Here is a 21,452-nt window from a genome sequence, read left to right as displayed (position 1 = left end):
TTAACAGGGACCCACCCGGAGGAGGCCCCCCTGAATTGGACGCGCTGAAAACGATTCAAAAGAAATGATGAAATCCATTGCCTCAAGGGGCCACAGATGCCATAAAGATGGAGTTTTTTCAAAAGGATTTGATGACTTACTTTATCAAAAGCCTTGCTCCAATCAAGGAAAACAACATCAACATCTGGTGGTGATCTAGCATCAAGAATCTGCGCCCAGTGGTGGCAAACTGAAGTGAGAAGGGTGGTACATGAACGCCCATTGACTAAGCCGTGTTGCTGATGAGAGATCAGACCAACCGTACGCATGTACTGGGTTATACGGCCAGTAACCACCCTTTCCAGCAGCTTCCCAACCACAGAGCACAGTGAAATGGGTTTATAGTTTTTAATCAATGATAAGTCACCTGCTTCATGGATTGGCACAACATTTGCTCGCTTCCAGTCATCAGGTATTCTTCCTTCGCTAAGAGATAAATTGAAAAGCAAGGTAAGAGGCATGGCAACCTGACCGGCGGTAATCTTTAACATTGTAGATGTTATACCGTCGGGCCCGGGGGCTTTACCTGACTTAAGATAATTAATGAGCTCAAATATCTCGTTAGCGTTGGTACCAATCGACTCTAGAGGGGAGTCAACGTGTCCATCACAGACGGTAAAAGAAGTGTCATCACAGTCTTTATCTGTAAAATTAGATGCAAAGAACTTGTTAAAAGAAGTAGCAATAGTGGGCGGGTCAGTAACAGCAGTATCCCCTTCTTTAAAAGAGATGGAACACTGTTTAGCCTTAGATGCACGAACAAATGACCATAATAGTTGGAAAGCTTACTTTTGTTCGTGTGCATGCAGTGTGTCATGTACATGCAATAAATGTCTTTGTAAATTTATTAAGTTAATTTTCTTCTGCACAAAAACAAAATAGGGGGCGACTTTGTCGGGGCGACTTTGTTAGGGCGCGACTTTGTCGGGGGCGACAATGGTGGGGGCAACTTTGTGGGGGCGACATTGTTAGGGGCGAGTTTGTACATGGACGGGGTGAGCTTGCTGGGGCAGCTCTGCAGGAGGCGACTTTTAGGGGCGACTTTGCCGGGGGGCGACTTTGCCGGGGGCGAGATGACTGTTCTCTCTTGCATGTTAGTGTGTAGGAGTTGAGAATGTATCTCCGTGTAAAATGAATGTAGATGAAAGGTGATTTTGGACGGATGTTGTTCACGAGCCTCGAAGTGTGACATTATATATTCAGGCTACTCAGGACACTGAGTTACAAATTTGTTTAACATTTACATAAACGAGTTCAAAAAGTTGAGTTGAAGTGATGATAAACAAAAAAATGAACATCGTCAATTTCACAAGATTTTAAACCTTGGGCATTACGATATGTGGCATTGTACGTCTCTCACATATCATAGTTAATAACTGGAACAACATTCAAGGGACATGTTCAAGGAAAAAAACATGCATTACCTGCCCCGGAGAAGAGTTGGGCCCAACAAAGTAACTTTTGAAAATAGTAAACAAAAAAAGATTCGGGCGCACTGAAGTGTTAATAAATTTAACAAACACGACTCGGAGCGTATACACGGCTTGGGGAAATTGAGTCAAAAGAGGGCGCTTTAAGATGCTTTATAAATGCGGGGCGTGAAAACCCCACGGCCCTATACAATTGTTTTTCTGTACAGAAAAACTGCCATCCTCAAAAGTTTTCCTGATTTGTGTTCGAAAGAAAGAAACGAAATAACTACGGCCCGCAGTGGTAGGTTGCACATTATTTTGTTTCGAGGATATTTGCGTACGTTATTAAGTGCGATGGTAAGTTTGTGATTTTGATTTGTTAGATTCTGTATGTCATATATTTATACGTTTGGCTTATTCTTGCTTTTCAAAGGCTGATTATTAGTTCAAGCATTGCCTTGTCCTAATGGCATTAAAATTGTGTCACTTCTTTGCTTGCTCTTATAAATTCATATAGTATTATTATCTCACTTGTATCTTAAACATTGTATCCTATATTGCACACCTTTGTTTAAAGGATTTGGGTATTTGCTACTCTCTTCTTCACACAGGCAACGATGTTTATAGGTAAGCATAAACACTTAACTAAACTTACAAGATTTGGATACTTTTTGTAACACAAAACACAATGACCACAGATTTACACTAAACCTACACCGTTTGAAGATAATGATAGAAGAAAGTGTACCTTTAAACATTAGTTGCTGTAGTTTTTGAGACGTACAAGATTCAGGAACGGTCACGGACCAATATCTTCGCCGTGGATGGCTGAGTTGGCTCGCCTAAGCTCACCGATGCAGACGGCCCTGGTTTGGATATATACATGTATACCAGCTACTCAATGGGAGACTTTGGGACGCTAGGTGGCAGTAGACTTACCAGGTAAATTTTCATTGTTTACGTAGTTCTGTGCGTGCGCACATGACCGAGAACGATGGATTTTACCTGGTAAGTCTGCTGCCACCAAGCGTCCCAAAAGTCTCCCATTGTCTCAGGAGACGGAAGCAGGAGCTGGGATGATAGTAGGTACATCTCATACACCTCGCAGATGTCCAATATGACCAATACAAACAGTATTCAGCGGCCGTTCAGTATATACAGCTCGGAAAATGGAACCGTTGGGCGAAAGAAGTAGGACGGGGAACTACTTTGTGCCATTAACCTCATTGCCATATTATTGTTTGATATCTGTTATAGATGGTCCTCCCGTCAAGCCGTAAAAGGAACTGGGCAAACTGTTTACAGCCAACATCTCTCATCTGAGCATTTGTCTAACGTCTTTGATTGCGAATTGCCAAAGACAACCAGTATGGTGTTTTTTAAAGTTTTTTTAGCGGTTTCTCGCTGCCAAAAACATAGGATTCGAACTGCCTCTAGCTACCGGGCAACCTCGATAGTCTAGTTGGTAAGACACTGCTCTAGAATTGCAAGGGTCGTGGGTTCGAATCCCACCCGAGTAACATGCCTGTGATATTTTTTCACCGGACTCGGGAAAGTACCGAGTATACAGTGCTAACACACATCGGTGTATGGGTAAAAAACAAGTCTTTATCCCCGATGCAAGTTTAACATCTCTTATATCTGAAAGCACACAACTTCGTGTGACAAGGGTGTCTTTTCTTTCAATATTATCGTGCTACTTCGACGACCGGTTGAGCTCAAATTTTCACAGGTTTGTTATTTTATGAGTATTATGTTGAGATACACCAACTGTGAAGGCTAGTCTTTGACAATTACCAATAGTGCCCATCGTCGTCAATTAAAATGCTTACACATTATTTATTCGTAGACCCGATTGCAAATAAAATAGAAAGTTAATGTTGGTTGTTAATCATTCAATGTGTTATTGCAGACATATGCTGCACCTATATGGGTAAGATGAATGCAAGTGATTGAAATCCTTAACGATGTTGTGCTTAATGTGCATCAATTTGAAATATAAGCACATTTGGAATACATAGCATAGACATCTATCCATAAAGTAAGTTCAAAGTTGTCTTTGCCAAATTGCGTTATTTTATATCGCTATCCTGCCACTCCGAAAATCATCTTTAAAGACACTGGACACTGTTGGTGTCATCTGTACAAATAACTTAGCAGCAGAGCAGCAGAGCAGCAGAGCAGCAGAGCAGCAGAGCAGCAGAACAAATGGCATGCACTCTTCACCATTGGAGACTCTACTGAATCCTTCCCACTATCCTTTCTCATATACTTTACACACACTTCTATATACACTCTAACAGCCGACACCCTGATCCTTTCTTATGATAAACTTACCCCAAGATTATGCAAATAAGCTGTAAGGTTAAATAGGGTTCACTGCTCCTCATGTTGGGGTATCCCCTCTGGGTTAAAAGTGTGCATAATGAATAATTTATGTTGACCCCAAACAACCATGGCCAATTGGGTCCTGGCACCAAGCCCTTCATGAATATTTACACAAAGTTAAAAAGAACTTCAAACTTGTGAAAATTTGAGCTCAATCGGTTGTCGAAGTTGCGAGATAACAATGGAAGAAGAAACACCCTTGTCACACGAAGTTGTGTGCTTTCAGATGCTTGATTTCGAGACCTCAACACCGGCACAGTGTTAATTTCGCCAACGATTTAGCAATGGGAATAAATAACACCATGATGGTTTGTCACATATAGATACCAAGAAGAATCAATTTAACACCCCATTTTTTACAGTGCAAGAAAGGTTTTATGAAAATAATTATTTTTAGTAATTATCAACAGTGTCCACTGCCTTTAAGGTAAGCTTTCTACTATCATTACCTTCAAACGGTGTAAGTTTAATGTAAATGTGTGGACATTGTGTTTTGTGTTAAAAACAAAATACCAAAATCCTTAATGTGGATTACAATTAATGTCCAAACCACATTAATTTGAAGAGCAACTTTTTTTTTAATTTTTGTACTATCAACAGCTACAGTGCTTCTCACCAAGTAAGTACTTAAAGGCAGTGGACACTACTACTAACTAGCATAAAACCCTTTTTGGTAACGAGTAATGGGGAGCTGTTGATGGTATAAAACATTGTGAGAAACGGCTCCCTCTGAAGTGGTGTAGTTTTCGAAAAAGAAGTAATTTTCCACGAATTTGATTTCGATCTCGAAATCAAGCATCTGAAAGCACACAACTTCGTGTGACAAGGTTGTTTTTCTTTCATTTATCTCGCAATTTCGACGACCAAATGAGTTCAAATTTTCACAGGTCTGTTATTTTATGCATATGTTGAGATACACCAAGTGAGAAGACTGGTCTTTGACAAACACCAATAGTGTCCAGTGTATTTAATAATAATAAAACAAAGAAGAAGAACAAGGAAATAATAAGACCGTTTATATAGCGCTTTTTCCTAAGAATGCTAAGCGCCCAGAGCATGACAGGAAAGAACAACAATGGGAATTAAATTAAATTAAAAAAGCCAAGAGGAAAATCACGACTAGGCAAAGCATGCAGCATTGAGTCAAGAAAGTCCCGCAAAAAGCCGGTCTCTCTTTGACGGGAACGTGCAGGCCATGCCGCGCGGGAGTTACTGATTAAAAAATCAGTAACAGATTTATTTTCTTTGTTTTCAGTATTTACAAACGACTCCACGTTTAAGATATTTTCAATATCAGAGTCAAAAGTTACGTAAAGTTAATCGTTGCTAACTTTGACTATTATCTTTCAAATTGCATTGATGCCACTGTTAATTGTCGCCTTCAAATGAATTACAAAGAAGAAGAAGGCGAAAAAAATCCCAAACCACACAAACTAAACACAGCGAAAGAGACTTGACACACGTCATCTTTCTCGTAAGCTTGTTCCCCTGAAGATTGCACTCTAACAAACACAATGCACTTTGTTAGGAAAAAAACATTTACCTCGATAGCCAAGAAAACAAGATCCACTCAACCTACGTTTTAGGATTTCATTACTCCTTAGACACAATCTACTGGCGTGCAAAACAAGTTTTTAATCTTTAAACAATACCCAACACTTCAAAAATAAAAGGACAATAATTTGGCAATTCTTAAAATGTTATCATTAGAGTGGTGAAGAAACGAAGAAGCTGCCTGTATAAAAAGCAAAGAAATGAAGCAACAAAGATTAGTGCTGACTGGGGAGGTTGTGCACCTGTATTAAACTCACGCTAAACCCTCCTACCAAGGGACTCTTAATTTTGTTGATTTTGATTGTCTCGACACTATCCCGTTAATACACGACAGAACGGTAATGCCATTAACCGGAACCACGGCTTACGTGATTAAAGCTGTAAAAGGTTTGTGTGTATGAAATCACACAAAATGATAAATCCAATGGGAGGTATACTTGCTCACAATGGGTACGGGAGAGGCATTGTCCGTTATTGTTTGGTTTGGGAATTGTTGCATTTAATATGTATACTGATAACACTGAGTAAAATACCTATTGCAGTTGGAGAAATGCCAGGAAAGCTGAAGGACTTTTGTAACATATTATCAGCTCTGTTTTGGAGATGTCTTACTTTTGACCAGTAAATGCCCTGTTCTGATGAATACGTTTCATGAAGAATACACGACAGAAATGATCAAAGACACTGGACACCTTTTGTAATTTTCAAATACACGTCTTCTTGGTGTTTCTCAATATATGCACAAAATAACAAACCTGTGAAAATTTGAACTCAATTGGTCGTATAGAAGTTGCGAGATAATAACGGAAGAAAAAAACACCATTGTCACACGAAGTTGTGTGCTTTCAGATGCTTGATTTCGGGAACTCAAACTCTAATTCTGAAAGCTTATCAATTATAAGAGTTACATTTTGTTGTTCTTGCAAGTATCTGGATTTGCTTTTGATGTAATGTTTTCTGTTGTGTGATTTTAATAGCGTTTGAGTGTAATCTAGTTTTTCTATTGTTAAATTATTATATTTTTATCGTTGGTTTTACGCATCTGTTGATGACAGTTTTTATACTTTTGTATAACCCTGACAACCCCTGTCCAACCTGTAATTATTGTGTATTATTATTTATATAAGGCTTCCAGGGGGCAAAAATCAGCGTATTGAATGCTTTTGTAAAAAGTACCCGGATGACAGCAATATTGTGTCAGTAAAAGTTCCCGGATGGAGCAATATTGAAACAATATTGCTCCATCCGGGCATTTAAACAAGTTTCGCTGGTTCCCAAATAGTCAAGATAATAATCAACAACAATGGCTGCTTCTACTAGCGGCGCGAGATTTGCTTCGGTTTCCGATGAAGATTTTGAAGAACTTTTGAAGAACAAAGACGCAGAAAGCACCCTGAAGACTACAAACCAAGCAGTACATGTTCTGAGAGCTTACCTGATGGAAAACTTTCAAACGATTTTTGACAGAGTAGACAAGCGTACGCTTGCGAGTGTTTTGTCAAAATTTTATGTGGTCAGAAAAACAGACGGCGAGCACTATAACAAGACAGCGTCATTGAACAGCATTCGAGCAGGAATTAAAATCTGGAATCAGATGAGCCAAAATAGTGTTGCTTTGATCAAGTCCTCAGCCTGATATAAATAATAATAATAATATTGGATGGCTTTTTTGGGGGAGATACAAGAATATATTGCACTCGCTATGACAATATTGCACTCGTCTTTGACGCGGCAATATTGTCATAGCTCTTGCAATATATTCTTGGATACCCATGGGAGCTGACTTCTCAAATTATTGGAGTTCTCAGCTTCCGACTTGAGTTGAGGCTAAAATTGAGACGGACAGAACGAACCGTTGAACGTCCATTGTGGTTGTCTTTTGGATGGTCAATCAGTTAATTTATGTTGTGGTTTTCGATGAGGTTTCATATGAACAAGGGATCAATGGGATCATGGGAGATGACTGCTCAAATTATTTGAATTCTCAGTTTCCGCATGGAGTTCAGGGCCCAATTTTCATAGAGTTGCTAAAGAATAAAAAGGAGCCAAGCATAACAAACTTCCGCTTACCAGAATAAAGTTACCAGCCAAACTAAATGTTCAAAGTACAAGTTGTGACTAGTATCCTGCTCATTCCTGTTTAGCAGAGCATTCATAAGCAACATCTCCAGCTTTAAGAATGCTTAATTGAAAAGATTTATCCAATCAAATAATTCTGATGCTGATGAAAGTTATACATGTTTAAACTGCATGAATACTCATAAAATAACCACTTTACAACACTTTTGTATCAACAATTATCTCGCTTTTAGTTGGAGTTTGGGAGAAGTTATACGTGTTTATATACTTCATGAATATTCATAACCCAGAGCAGTGCACACGGTGAAACAATTCATGAGTGCAAACTATCAATATGAAAATCAACCAATCTGCCATTTCCCAAGATAACGTGACATGCAACGCATGACGCACGTGTGTGTAATTTTCCTTGAAAAGAGACGGTAATCGATAGCAATCTCATTGAGATGACACTTTGGAGGCGTCGACAGTCGCAACAGAACTTGAGTGACGAAATCGCCTCACCCAGAAATTCTTCTTTGCTTGCTGACATTTTTTTAATCCAGTCATTGTGGAGAAGAAATCTGCAGTTTACTCTGCGAAGTTGGTAAAGACCATGGCTGCTCAACTAATCTTAATGTTGCTTGCTATTCCTGTCTTGATCAACGGTTCAGGTAAGAATAGTCGTATAGGGGATACAGAATATTAAGAAATGTGGACTTAAAGACACTGGACTCCTTTAGTAATTTGTCAAAGACCAGTCTTCTCACTTGGAGTATCTCAACATATGCACAAAATAACAAACCTGTAAATATTTGAACTTAATTGGTCATCGAAGTTGCGAGATAATAATGGAAGAAAAAAAACTATTGTCACATGAAATTGAGTGCTTTCAGATGCTTGATTTTGAGACCTCAAAATCAAATTCTGAGGTCTCGGAATCAAATTCAAATTAGTGAAAAATTACTTCTGTCTCGAAAACTACGTTACTTCAGAGCGAGCAGTTTCTCACAGTGTTTTACATAGACTATCAACAGCTCTCCATTGATTGTTAACCAGTTTTTATAATAACAATGATTACCAATAGTTTCCATTGCCTTTAACATGAACACAATCAAGCCTGTGACCGTTTTATTAGCTTCACCCAATCCTGTATCATACCGATTATGGCATCATCAATATTCCCAGTGCAATTATATTTTTGTTGATTCATTTTATTTTCTTGTTTTCTTTCACTCGTGTACATAGTTTAGATTTTTGATGTTTTATATGTAAGTGTACACATTTTTGTATACTTCTCTTTATTACGGTGTTGTTCTACTTGGTTTTTTTTTTAGGGAGCTGCCCAATCATTGGTAATTGCCTCATCTATGATAAATATACATCTCTGAATTGAATTGAACTTTAAATGCAAGAGGTTTAATAAATGTGAATTCATAAATACCCCAGACAGTTTCTCTACTCCTACTGGTGAAGAGCGCGTCACGTGGGGGTGTTTAAACGGTTGATAATAACCAATGTTTATAACCGGCTGGCTTCCGCGTGTCAGGCGCGCAAGATTATTACGCGGATGGTAATTAATAACTGTCAGTAACAGCGCGTAATCTATTTCTACGTGCGTGCATGTAATCTATTTCTAAGCGCGCGCTCGTACACACAACCCACGCGCAACAGACTCTTCCAAAAAGAATTGAAAACATTATTTGAAACCTCGAATTTTCAACTGTCAAAGTGTCCGTAATTTATTTGTTAACTTTTTTTAGCAAAGGGGCATTTATGAATGGAAATAAACGTCCGTTCCTAAAGGTCCGTTTAAAACCTTGCAGGGTCGTTGCCGAGCGATAAAGGCCCTCGCCTTCGTCTCGGGCCTTTTTCACACGGCCGCCGACCCTGCCGGCTTTAAACGTACGTTGAAGAACTCGCTACCCCTTTATTCCCCTATTCACTGTGAATGAAAATTTGTTTAATATAAGTTACCTGCAGAAGTGTCAGCTTCATTAGTCTTCGAATGTTTCAGAGAAAAAAATAAAAAATCAAAAAGCAACGTTTCAGGAGAGTGGCGTAAAAACCGTTTTACATACATGTTAAATTATTAATAAACTCGTTTCACTCGTTTAAAAAAAAAAAAAAAAACCTACAGCATCTCTGCAAGTAATAATTTATTAGGGAAGTTTTCAACAAAAAGCCATGTTTAAAGGATTTGGGTACTTTTTGGAACACAAAACACAGTGCCCACAGGTTTACATTAAACTTACACCGTTTGAAGATAATGATAATAGAAAGCGTACCTTAAATATGAGTTGCTGAGGTGCTGCAGTTTTTGAAAAATGAGTAAAACAATGTCATGAAAGTACGTTTTAAACATGCTAAAACAATTTTCGTCTCATTATCACTTGGACGAAAATTATTTTCCTGACATTGTTCTAATCATTTCTAAAAAACCTACAGCACCTCAGCAGGTAATATTGTCAGGGAAGCTTTCTACTATATCATCATCTTCATACTGTAATAATAATAATAATAATAAGACTTGTAATGCGCACATATCCACCCTGCTGGGTGTTCAAGGCGCAGTAAAACCAAAAACAAAACAAAAACAAAACACAACACAAAGAAAAACAGACACAACAAAATTAATCATTGAAAACCTGTGACATAAGATAAGTTTTGAGAAGAGACTTGAATTTTGCGGTACAAACACGAGATCGAAGATTAAGCGGTAGAGAGTTCCAGATGCGTGGCGCGGCTGAAGAAAAAGACCTGTAACCCCATGAGTGTCGAGACTTGGGTTCAATGAGGAGAAGCATGGAACTTGATCGAAGATTCCTTGATGGAGTGTAAACTTGAAGCAGTTCAGAAATATAGTGGGGAGCCTTGCCATTTAGAGCTTTGTGGACAATGAGCATCAGCTTGAAGATGATTCGTTGAGAGATAGGGAGCCAGTGTAGTTGTTTCAGAATGGGGGTGATAGAACAGGATTTTCTAGACAGTGTCACAATGCGGGCAGCAGTATTTTGGAGCCGTTGAAGTCGGGAAATCTGGTTGTTAGGAAGACTGTAGAGAAGAGCATTGCCGTTGTCAAGACGAGAAGTAACAAATGCGTGAATGACCTTTTCAGTGGCACTTTTGTCCAAGTACTTGCGAATCTTACCTATATTCCTGATGTGATATGATGATAAACGAACAATATTGTTGATGTGTGGCTGAAGTGTCATCGATGAATCAAAAATAACCCCCAAGTTCCGAGCTTTCAGCGAGGGAGCTATCCGAGCATCACCGATGGAGATGTATGGCACTGAAACCTTAGTTAACTGTTGACGTGACCCAAATAAAAGGAACTCTGTCTTATCATCATTTAACTTCAGGAAGTTTTGTTGTGTCCAACGTCGAATCTCTTGGATGCATTTCTCAAGTCTTGCAATAGATGCATTGGCGTTTTCTTGAGAAGATTTAAACGTGATGTATAGCTGAGTGTCGTCTGCGTACACATGGTAATTCAGATTAAATTTGAGGATGATGTCACGAATCGGTAAAGTGTACAGCGTAAACCATCGGGCCGAGTACCGACCCCTGTGGCACAGAGTAGTTCAAAACAACAGTGTAAGTTTAATGTAAATCTGTGGACATTGTGTTTGTTTTCCTACAAAAAGTACGCAGACCCTTTAAACCGTGTCAAGTTAAAGGAACACGTTGCCTTCAGATTTCTCAAAATGTCACGTTTGGGGGGGGGGGTCCTTATACTTTGAGTTGTTCTTGCAATAAAACACATTTAATGTGTTATAACTAGTGAATGATAGTTAAAAAAAATGACCTCTGACCCCGATACATGGCCCGTTAAATGTATACGTTTTTTAAGCCGTCAAAACAATCGTCCGTTTATGCGCGATGAACAGCAGTTAGGCTGGCGCCGTAGCCGATGGTTAGTAAACCTACCAGAAGAACACGAGGTAACATACAGTTCTCTACCTCGCGACGTTGTGTGAAATGTAAACACAATATAAACACACACCGGTTTGCTGTCAAAATGAATCGCCGACAAAACACAGATTCATCTCCTTGCTCTACGCAAAGACATGATTGAAGACACGTCCAAAATGAAGAAACGGACACCTCGCCAATCAGGGTAAGAATAATGAAATGGGACTAACCGAGAGAAAGGACCGTGATTGTTTATACCCAATAAGTTAGTTATTAATTGTGGACATGACACATTTACAGCCATGACAGCCGCAGCACTGTCAAACCAATAGTTTGGCATGTGTGAGTTGTGAGAGTACGTATTACGACGAGTTTACATGTAATTTTGTATATCTATTTACTCGGTGCATAGATGCGGGTGGGGATTTGAATTATGGGTCCAGGGTTGGATTTCACACAGAGTTAAGACTAGTCTTATCTCGAGTTAGGACTAGTTACTTGTCCTAACTTAGGATCAGCTATACATTTTTAATAACTCCTAGGACTAGTCCTTAATCTTTGTGAAATCGACCTCTACGTCCTAATGACTAGGCATGATTTAATTTGATGCTACAATTAAAAGAGTTGTTTATCTGGCTGGGAAGGGGAGGGCTTTTGTAAAAATTGTAAAAGTACTTTTTAAAAATAGTACAGATTTATTAAATGTTTTTTAAATATTTTTAACATTTTATTTTGTTTTTATGGGGGGGGGGGGGGGTATGCTCAATGTATCATACTCCTTCAACCAGATGTGTTTCATAGGGAAACAGGTCAACTCTTACCCAAAATAAATATTGTACCCAAGTCAACTCGTACCCAAGTCAACCCAATTTTTTTTCAAAGAAGTGTGACCTTTCAAACAATAAAAAATAAAATTGTCGAGAACTAATAAGATATATCAATGGTTATCAATTTCTTGTTGAAGGTACTATGTGAGCAGATGCCAGGACTTGGCGTAAACATCTTGGAGACCTCATCAAACCCGGCACCTCCACATCGTCCACCTGCGCAAATCTCTTGCCAAGCTGGTGTGTTTGTACCAACTGTTGGGAGATGCCAAAACAACAGGAGAGGTTATGCTGCCACAAAGGCCGGATAAATGCTTCTCAAACTTGGAAGTAAGAGACTGATTATTTCATACTGTCAATGGCATACTTGTTCAGTACCTACATGTGTATGTATAACAATATACACATGTACTGCCAATGCAGTCCAGTTTTGTTACATGATATTTGCCCCCCCCCCCAAAAAAAAAAAAAAAAAAAAAAAAAAAACAAGGGAAACAATAGTAAATGTGTAAACAAACATTTAATAAGGAATCACAAATTTAAGCTTTCATTCATTGTAATTGCTTGTAAACAACCTCCTTCGCCAACGTTGTATTACCAAAACACTTCACGCTGAAGAGCCACATCCCAAATTTTTATAACATCATGTCTTTGACCAGCAGCCGATTTCAGCAACTTGCGCCATAAACGTTGCTTAAGTGGACTTACGCAGTTGCGTAAAGTTTCTTGAAATGGGCTGCAGTGAAGTAACATTTGCAAAAATGTCACTTTATTGAATCAACATGGAGTGCATGGGTATTCCATAAACATGTACAAATAACCAATTTGTATTTTGTTAATTGTTTCAAAATTGTTTGTGTTTATATTTGAAAAGATCTTGAGGCACCTTGTTCTGGACCACCATTAGAGTTGGCACGACATCACCGAAATGATCTGTACACCAGGGGAGCATGATGTACACAACAAATGACTTTGCCGCCCAGCCAGCCTTCAGACAACCTGTGTTGTGACAGAATGGTACTGGAAATAGAGTAACACTACCTAGTTGCTGTGTTTGTAAAAACGGGATATATTTCCAGATAGTTTCACCTTTCATGTACACATGATTTATGCAAAACAGGTTTAACAATTGGCAATATTTCCTGTTGTCAACAAGTAGATTCTTATTCCGAAATCAACACATGATGTCAATATTTAAACTGTTTTTGTTTTTTTGCAAATTACTTATGTCAACAAATCATTGGATATGATGTGAGCAGAGTTTGTGTTTTGTACAATGTACTTGTGATTAAGTTTAATTTGAAGTACATGGCCAATTGTTTATACAAACATCATATTTAATGTACTATTTATTTGAGAGTTTGATATTTTGTAACAAAAACCACACTAGGACAACAAAATGCAAAAACATAAACAATCTGTATTAAAATAAATTTATCTGAAATATCTTTATTCTGTGTTCATAAAGAGACATAGATAATAGATGCAACACGTTTGATAAACACGGTGGCATTTCGATTTTTAACTTTAACCCTTGCAAGTATATTTTGATTTCACACCACATGCCTGTTATGAAATGCATGGTCAGATTGATGTTTTAGAACTAGTCAAATTGGTGATTGCAGACCATGTTAGTTCGAATAAGTAAAAGTTTTGAAGGAAAACCACCCAATTTCAAGTCATATTTGTGTTGATCATTCTATTCTACTTTTAAAACATCTTTTCTAACCATATGCATTTTACAACCAAATCACTTGATCTAAGGCATTGGTCTCTCTAAAGGGACTTTATACCTTTGATATTGGTAATTACTAATTTGTGATCATAAAACTCCCTTGACAAAGTCTACATGGTGTTTTTCTGTCACTGTTTCTTGCAACTTCTATTGCCAAATTTGCCCAACAAATTTATTGTCACAGGTTTATTATTTTATGCATTAATATTGAGGAGATACACCAATTGATGACTATAGTGGTCTTTGACAAAAGACAAATTTAATTAGTACTTGCAAATACATTGTGTACTGCAGTGAATTGTAAAATTATGTCTCAATAAATTGTCCATATTGTTTTATAAAGTTCCTATAAATTTGTGACCAAGATTCTCTTTGATTACATATACAAACTCTAGAACTTGCCAATAATGCTAATAATGCACTGACCTTACATGTATGTCTTATGCACACCTGCACAGACAATTTTGTAGCCAAAATTTTGAAAGTTACATGGAAATTAAATTTAAGAAGAGGAAAATCTGGATTTGTGTTTTGCTACAAGTTCTTCTGTTGGTATATAGTAGTGGTGGTGGTGGGGTGGGATGGGGGGGGGGAGGTGGCGGCTTCGGGTAGAAGCCATCTTCCTTGCACCATTAGCGATAGGCCCGGGCGACTAGGCCCTACTTCAAAAATAGTTGCGTCTACCTGTTTGGTGAACCAATTGTGTCGCTCATGACTATTCATGACAACATAATTTACTTACAAAACACATTCAGACATCAGTAACACAAATCTTCAATCTTTTCAGCTTGAATTAGACTAAACTGTACTTGCGGCACACATTGCCACAGTGCATCTTGGTAATTAAAAATTCGTCGCGACTAGTGTCGCAGTCGCAACTATTTGAGGTGTGACTAGTCGATTAGTAATTTTCACTGGTCGCCCAGGCCTAATTACTATTACACATCGGCATGTATTAGAGTTTTCCTGTCCTGCAAAGAAGCTGGTTGTCATCTAAACCGTGCTTGGAAAACTTCTTTGATGTACGTGTACTCTTTCTTGTCAATTACCGGTACCGGCTTCAATAATCACATCACCACCCAACTTTCACTGTGACCTAGGAATCAAGTGATACGAAAATTTTACAAAATAATGAAATGTTTACTGACATTTGTTCCCTGTTTCTGATTTTGTTTTGTAACTTTTGAAAAGAGTTCTTCCAGATTATTATCTGCCCCGGAACGTGGGCTGACCTTGCTGCTTATTATATAGTTTAATACAAATTTAATTCAACGTAGGACCTTTTTTGTTGGAGTAACCATAGAGGAAGAGATAGATACAAATGGGGTTCGTAAAATTGTGACTGGAAATAAGACTAGTGGAATTTGGCGGCCATTTATGGGAGTCATGGCGGAACGTTTTGTTTCGAGAAATTTTGCAAAAGCGAAGCATTTGTAAGGCACGTGTGTGTGGATCATTATATTCTACTTCTTAAACATCTTTCCGACCGTAATCATTTTACATCAAACGCTTTTCATAGCCCAAAAACGCCCATCAAAGCGCAACCAGAAGGCAACGTGTTCCTTTAATCTGTGGACGTTGGTGTTTTGTCTCGTACAAAAACCCTTAGAAGGAAATCAATGCCATACTAATGATTACTTTATAACTGTTATTTGCTTAAAGAAAGAAAAAGAAAAAAACACACCTGTCACACGAAGTTGTGTGCTTCCAGATGCTTGATTTTGATCCCTCAAATTCAAAGTCTGAGGTCTCGAAATAAAATTCGTGGAAAATTTATACTTCTTTCTCGAAAACTTCGTTACTTGTTTTATACAATCAACAGCTCCCATTACTCAGTACCAAGTAAGATGTTATGCTCATAAATATTTTGAGTAATTACCAATAGTGTCTACTGTCTTTAAAACGATCGTCCAAAGTACTACATGATAGCAGTTTGTAGACCATCAATTTGTACTCGTTTATTTGTAACCAGGTACCTCATACTGCCTTCTTGTGTTCTCACTAAGGGTTTAGATATTTGTTTGCAAAACAAAATGTCTACATATTTACATAAAACTACATAGTTTGAAGATAATGATATATGAAAGATACCCTTAAAATATGACTAGCTGAGTTGCTGTAGTTTTTGAGAAATGAGACAAACAATGACACGAACATAGTATTCGTATCCGTAAAACGTATTTTATACATGGGACGAACTTTATTTCTGTGACTTGTTTTACCAATTTCTCAAAAACTACAGCACCACAGCAAGTAATATTTTAAGGAAAGAAGCTTACCATCAATATCCTCAAACCGTGTATAAGTCTAATGTAAATCTGTGGACAATGTGTTTCGTGTCCCACAACAAGTACCCAAACCCTTTTTTCAAAACTATTTTAGCAACATCTCGCATTGGCTGTGTTCAACTGGGGACCTTCACCCGAACGGGTTCCTTAGTGTTACCCTTTAATCAGAAAACAATAAGTTTGCGGATTACCTTGTCAACAACAATTTATAAATTAAATTAAGGATTCAACTCAATTCATTTTAAACGAACATTTATTTCCATATTATTGGCATAATGGAGATAACATCCAAAAGCCGAGGCTTGTGATGGAGGTGCTCGTTAGCGATTTTTTCCCAATTCAAAAGGACATGTAATTATTTTCAAATTAATTTGCACATGGAGGTATCATCCTAGAAGCTGAGGCTTTCGATGGATGTGCCCGTTACAACAATACACACAAAACAGGATAAACAACACTAGAAGAATAAAGAAATAATAAGAGTTTAAGAATTGAGAATTAGAGGCAATAATTAGTCTTGAATATAAATCTAGAACGGTAGAACGAATTAAACAAATTGGATGGGCAATAATTAGTACCTAACTGCAACAATGTCCAGAACAAAGTAACACCTACACCATCCTATGGAGTCTTGACGGGAAAAGCCATTCAAATATTGACAACACAAAAGCAGCTGCCGCTTCGACTACAATAAGCCTTATTGAGGTATGGCGGACGTGGTAGGAGTATAGTGTGTGGTTTGGGTGTATACAGACAAATTTACCCAAACCTTATAGTGTTGAAGCATTGTGTACGCCATATCTCAAAATGGCTTATATCGTTATGGCAAATACGTCTTTGCCTTTTGGGGTTATCCTCTTTCCTGTTGTGTTTTTCAGGATAAGGGAACAAAAGGGTAGCGACGAATTCTTACACGGCCGTTTAAAGCCGGCAAGGTCGAATTGCCGTGGGATAAAGACCCGAGCCAAAGGTTCACGGCAACGACCCTGCAAGGTTTTATACGGACGTTTAAGAACGAGTCACTAATTTGTTATTCCCATTCAAATGTCTTTTTGTTAAAAAACGTTAACCAACAGACACTTTGACAGTTGAAAATTTGAGGTTTTAAATATTGTTTTCAAAAACTTTGTGAAGGGTCTGTTGCGCGTAGGTTGTGTGTACGCGCGCGCTTAGAAATAATATTACGCGTTGTTACTAAAAGCTATGAATTGCGTTCCGCGTGATAATCTTGCGCGCCTGACACGCGGAAGCCAGCCGGTTATAAACACTGCCGTCGATTTCACAAAGAGTTAGGACTCGTCTTATGTCAATTTAGGACGAGGAACTCGTCCTGACTTAGGACTAATCTTAATGTCTGCATGCTACAGTACAGGGTTGGGACTCGTCCTAAGTCCTTAGATTAGTCTTAAGTTAGGAAGAGTTTTGTGAAATCGACGGCTGGTCATTATCAACCGTTTAAACAACCAATAGGAGTAGATAAACTGTAGGGGGAATTTTAATTATTTTCATTTCGCATCTTGTTCAAATCAAATTGCAAGAGGTTTAACAAAATCAGTTTTGGGACTAATGCTATATCGTTTCAATTTAATTTCTCTTTTGTTTTAGATGGCCCTTTAATTCACCGCCGCTTCATTTCTCCATATGGGTCAATGAGAATAAGAGTACCGTGGTATCCGGGCTTCTACAACAATAATCTTGATACTGTCTGGGTTCTTGAAACCGATATGGGTTGGAGGCTGTTGACAAATTTCGCATATTTTTCTACCGAGAAAGACCGTGATTTCTTCACTGCTGGGATTGGTCTTGATTACACAGGGAAACCGGCTGTTAATGTATCTGGTAGTCGTAAACCAACTACTGAATACTACCATTACCGCACTTCCAATAGTACGTGGCTACGTTTTACAACTGACAGCACAAACGTGGACAAAGGGTTTTCAATGGCAATCACCAGTGTTCCTCTTCAAGGTAAAATTGCTTATAAGTTTGTTCAATCATTGTAAAATTTGTTAAGATGGCGTCTATAGACGATGTGACCTATGTTCAAACCGCCCTCTGTTGACAAAACACTGTATGTATGAAAACAGATATGTATGAAAAAGCCTTTGGAGTACTACAGTTACCCATGGTGTATTCTACCAGGGAGCTGAGAAAAGGATTCAATAAACATTATTTGCCCAATGACCAGGGCACATATGAACATTATTATTATTATTATTGTCGTCGTCGTCGTCGCCGTCGCCGTCGCCGTCGCCGTCGCCGTCGCCGTCGCCGTCGCCGTCGCCGTCGCCGTCGCCGTCGTCGTCGTCGTCGTCGTCGTCGTCGTCGTCGTCGTCGTCGTCGTCGACGTCGTCGTCGTCGTCGTCGTCGTTGCCTTGTTCTGGCTGGGGGGGCCAAATTTCCATCTGTTAAATGTAACAGGTTATCGATTGATATTATATTTCCCACTTTGAACTCAATTGGTCGTCGAAGTTGCGAGATAACTGGCCTAATGGAAGGACAAAAAAAACCTTCGTCACAGAGTTATTTGCTTTCAGATGCTTCATTTCGAGATCTCAAATCAATTCAAATATTTTACTGAGAAATTACTTTTTTTTTTCTCAAAACTCACGTTACCTCAGAGGGAGCCGTTTCTCAAAATAATATTGTGTACTACCAACAGCTCTTCTTTGGTCGTTACCAAGTAAGGTTTTTTATGCTAACAATTATTTTGAGCAATTACCAATAGTATCCAGTGTCTTTAAACATTGTAAAAAACTAGCCTGGCGAGCGTGCTCAGGAAGACTCTAAAAAAGAAACGTTGCATCGTACAAAATTTATCTGTGGCCATTACAAATTGAAGGAGCTCTAGTTGAAAGCAATGACTGTTGGTTGATTGATCGCTAAGTCCGACTATAGTGGAATGATGTTCATATGAACAAGTTCATATAAATAAACTTGACATGTAGCTTTAACAAAAAATAATGCATAATACAAATCCTATATACAGTCTTCTCACTTGGTGTATCTCAACATATGCATAACATATAAACCTGTGAAACTTTGAGCTCAACTTGGTCGTCGAAGTTGCGAGATAATAGAAAGAAGAAAAACAAACCTTGTCACACGAAGTTGTGTGCGTTTAGATGGTTGATTTCGAGACCTCAAATTCTATATCTGAGGTCTCGAAATCAAATTCGTGGAAAATTACTTCTTTCTCGAAAACTATGGCACTTCAGAGGGAGCCATTTCTCACAACGTTTTATACCATCAATCTCTCCCTATTACTCGTCACCAAGTAAGGTTATATGATTATAATTATTTTGAGTAATTGCAAAAGTTAATTATAATATATAAAAACAAAGAAAAAACTAAATCGTTTCATTTTTCCCCCCAGGTGTACAAACAATCAAATTATACGTCATTGTTCCATATGAGACATTGAGGATTCAGCTTCCGTGGGATTCGTTCAGAAACTACTCCGATGATTCTGATAAAATTTGGATTCTACACACCGATAGCAATTGGAAATTGTCGATCATTTTCTCCAGTTTCTCCACCGAGCAATGCTGTGATCACTTCCGAGCTGGGAATGGTGCAAATTACACAGATAACATACTCGTTGAGTGGTCTGGCAACCACCTGCCTAGTTATCCATTCTTCAGGGAAAATACTATGTGGCTACGTTTAACATCTGACGGCATAATTACGGACAAAGGGTTTTCATTGACAGTCACCAGCGTTCCTCTTGAAGGTAATTGCTTATTAACTACGTTCAACACATTTTGTTTAAATGATTCACTGCACACTCCTGGAGCAGCCGATTTCACGAAACGCTATGGATTAATCCTATCTCGAGTTAGGACGTGTTAATACCGTCCTAACTTAGGATGGGTTCAATGCGTCCTACGCCTTTGGATACGGAACTTAACTCGAGTAAGACCTAAGATTAATCCTAAGTTTGAAAGAGTTTGGTGAAATCGACGGCAGGTTCTTTGTGGAAATAACTCCCAGTTGTTTTTGGAGTTTAAAGGGTCCATGACCAAAAATCAAAATTGACCCCAAACATGGCGTCTGTGGCGAACTAACCTATTATTACGCACGTGCATTATACAGGGTACTGATGAGGGCACAACTTTGGTAATAATTGTCAAAGGCCAGTATTTTCACTTGGTTTATCCCAACATAATTATGCATACAATAACAAACATGTAAACATTTGGGCTCTATTGCTCATCGCAGTTGCGAGAGAATAAGCAAAGACAAACAGAAAACATTGTTTTGTGCCGCCATCGTTCAAAACAGAAGTTGACCTAAAGAGCGAACAAGCTTTTCGCCTCGAACACTGTGACACGCGTATTTTGAGACTAACCAGGAACCATAGTACAGAGAGTTCGGCCGAGTGGTAAAGAGCACCGAATTCAAACTCTGGTGTTTCTGATCAGCATAGTATGGGTTCGAATCCCGGTCGTGACACTTGTGTCCTTTATTAAACACGACTAAGCAACTTGGTCAACTAGACATTATTAAATTCTTCATTACAAAAGGGCTCCTTCTTCAACTTCTTAAAAACGTCCGTGTTGGGTTAATAGTTGGTTTGATATTTTTATTTTTATTTTGAATATATTCTTTCAGATGTAGGTAACTCAACCCAAGTTTCTGTTAATGACAACTGTTCTTACCTCACGTGTCCTTGCGAACTCGACCGAGAAGCTGTTGGGGAATATAGATTATGTCAATGCGACGAGCTCTGTGTTAAATACGACGATTGCTGCTCCTGTTTTGTGGAGGGTTTGCTAACTGGGAACTCATCATCAGTGGCAGCCACCACGCCAGATACTACTCGTCCTTCTCTGTCGGGAGGAACACCAATAGATGATTACACAAGGTGTATACAGACACAAGATTTGTACGACCGACGACCACTGCCCCGGTTGGGCCATCGCCTGATTTCACTCTGTCCCGTTGGTTGGGAGGGCAATCCCGTCGGTATTCGTGACCTGTGCCAGACAGACATTGGATTTGTATCGTCCATTCGTGCCAATCCAGTTTATAACGTTCAAGACAACCTTCACTACAAAAATGTCTCTTGTGCAATCTGTCATGGTGTTGCACTCGAGAACGTTTCGTTCTGGTATACTAGATTTGTTCCACAACTTGCTGTTGTGCCTCCCACTGAGGACATTTTAATTCACTGGGATGCACAACGTGATTCAATTAAAAAGCAGTGGAAGAGAGAGGCAAGACCGGACTA

At 38.7% G+C, this 21,452-nt stretch overlaps 1 long non-coding RNA gene across 1 annotated transcript; it reads left to right on the top strand.

The window, feature by feature from the left end:
• The first annotated feature begins 11,484 nt into the window (after nt 1-11,484).
• Nucleotides 11,485-14,409, top strand: LOC139936402 (uncharacterized). Its single transcript, XR_011785955.1, has 3 exons — nt 11,485-11,574; nt 12,334-12,526; nt 13,071-14,409. It is a non-coding gene; the product is annotated as an uncharacterized lncRNA (long non-coding RNA).
• Nucleotides 14,410-21,452: the final 7,043 nt, after the last annotated feature.

Source organism: Asterias amurensis, chromosome 4 (assembly GCF_032118995.1).
Source record: "Asterias amurensis chromosome 4, ASM3211899v1".
NCBI lineage: Eukaryota > Metazoa > Echinodermata > Asteroidea > Forcipulatida > Asteriidae > Asterias > Asterias amurensis.
The sequence above is the reverse complement of the archived record's forward strand: the minus strand, read 5'-3'. Positions and strand labels throughout refer to the sequence as shown.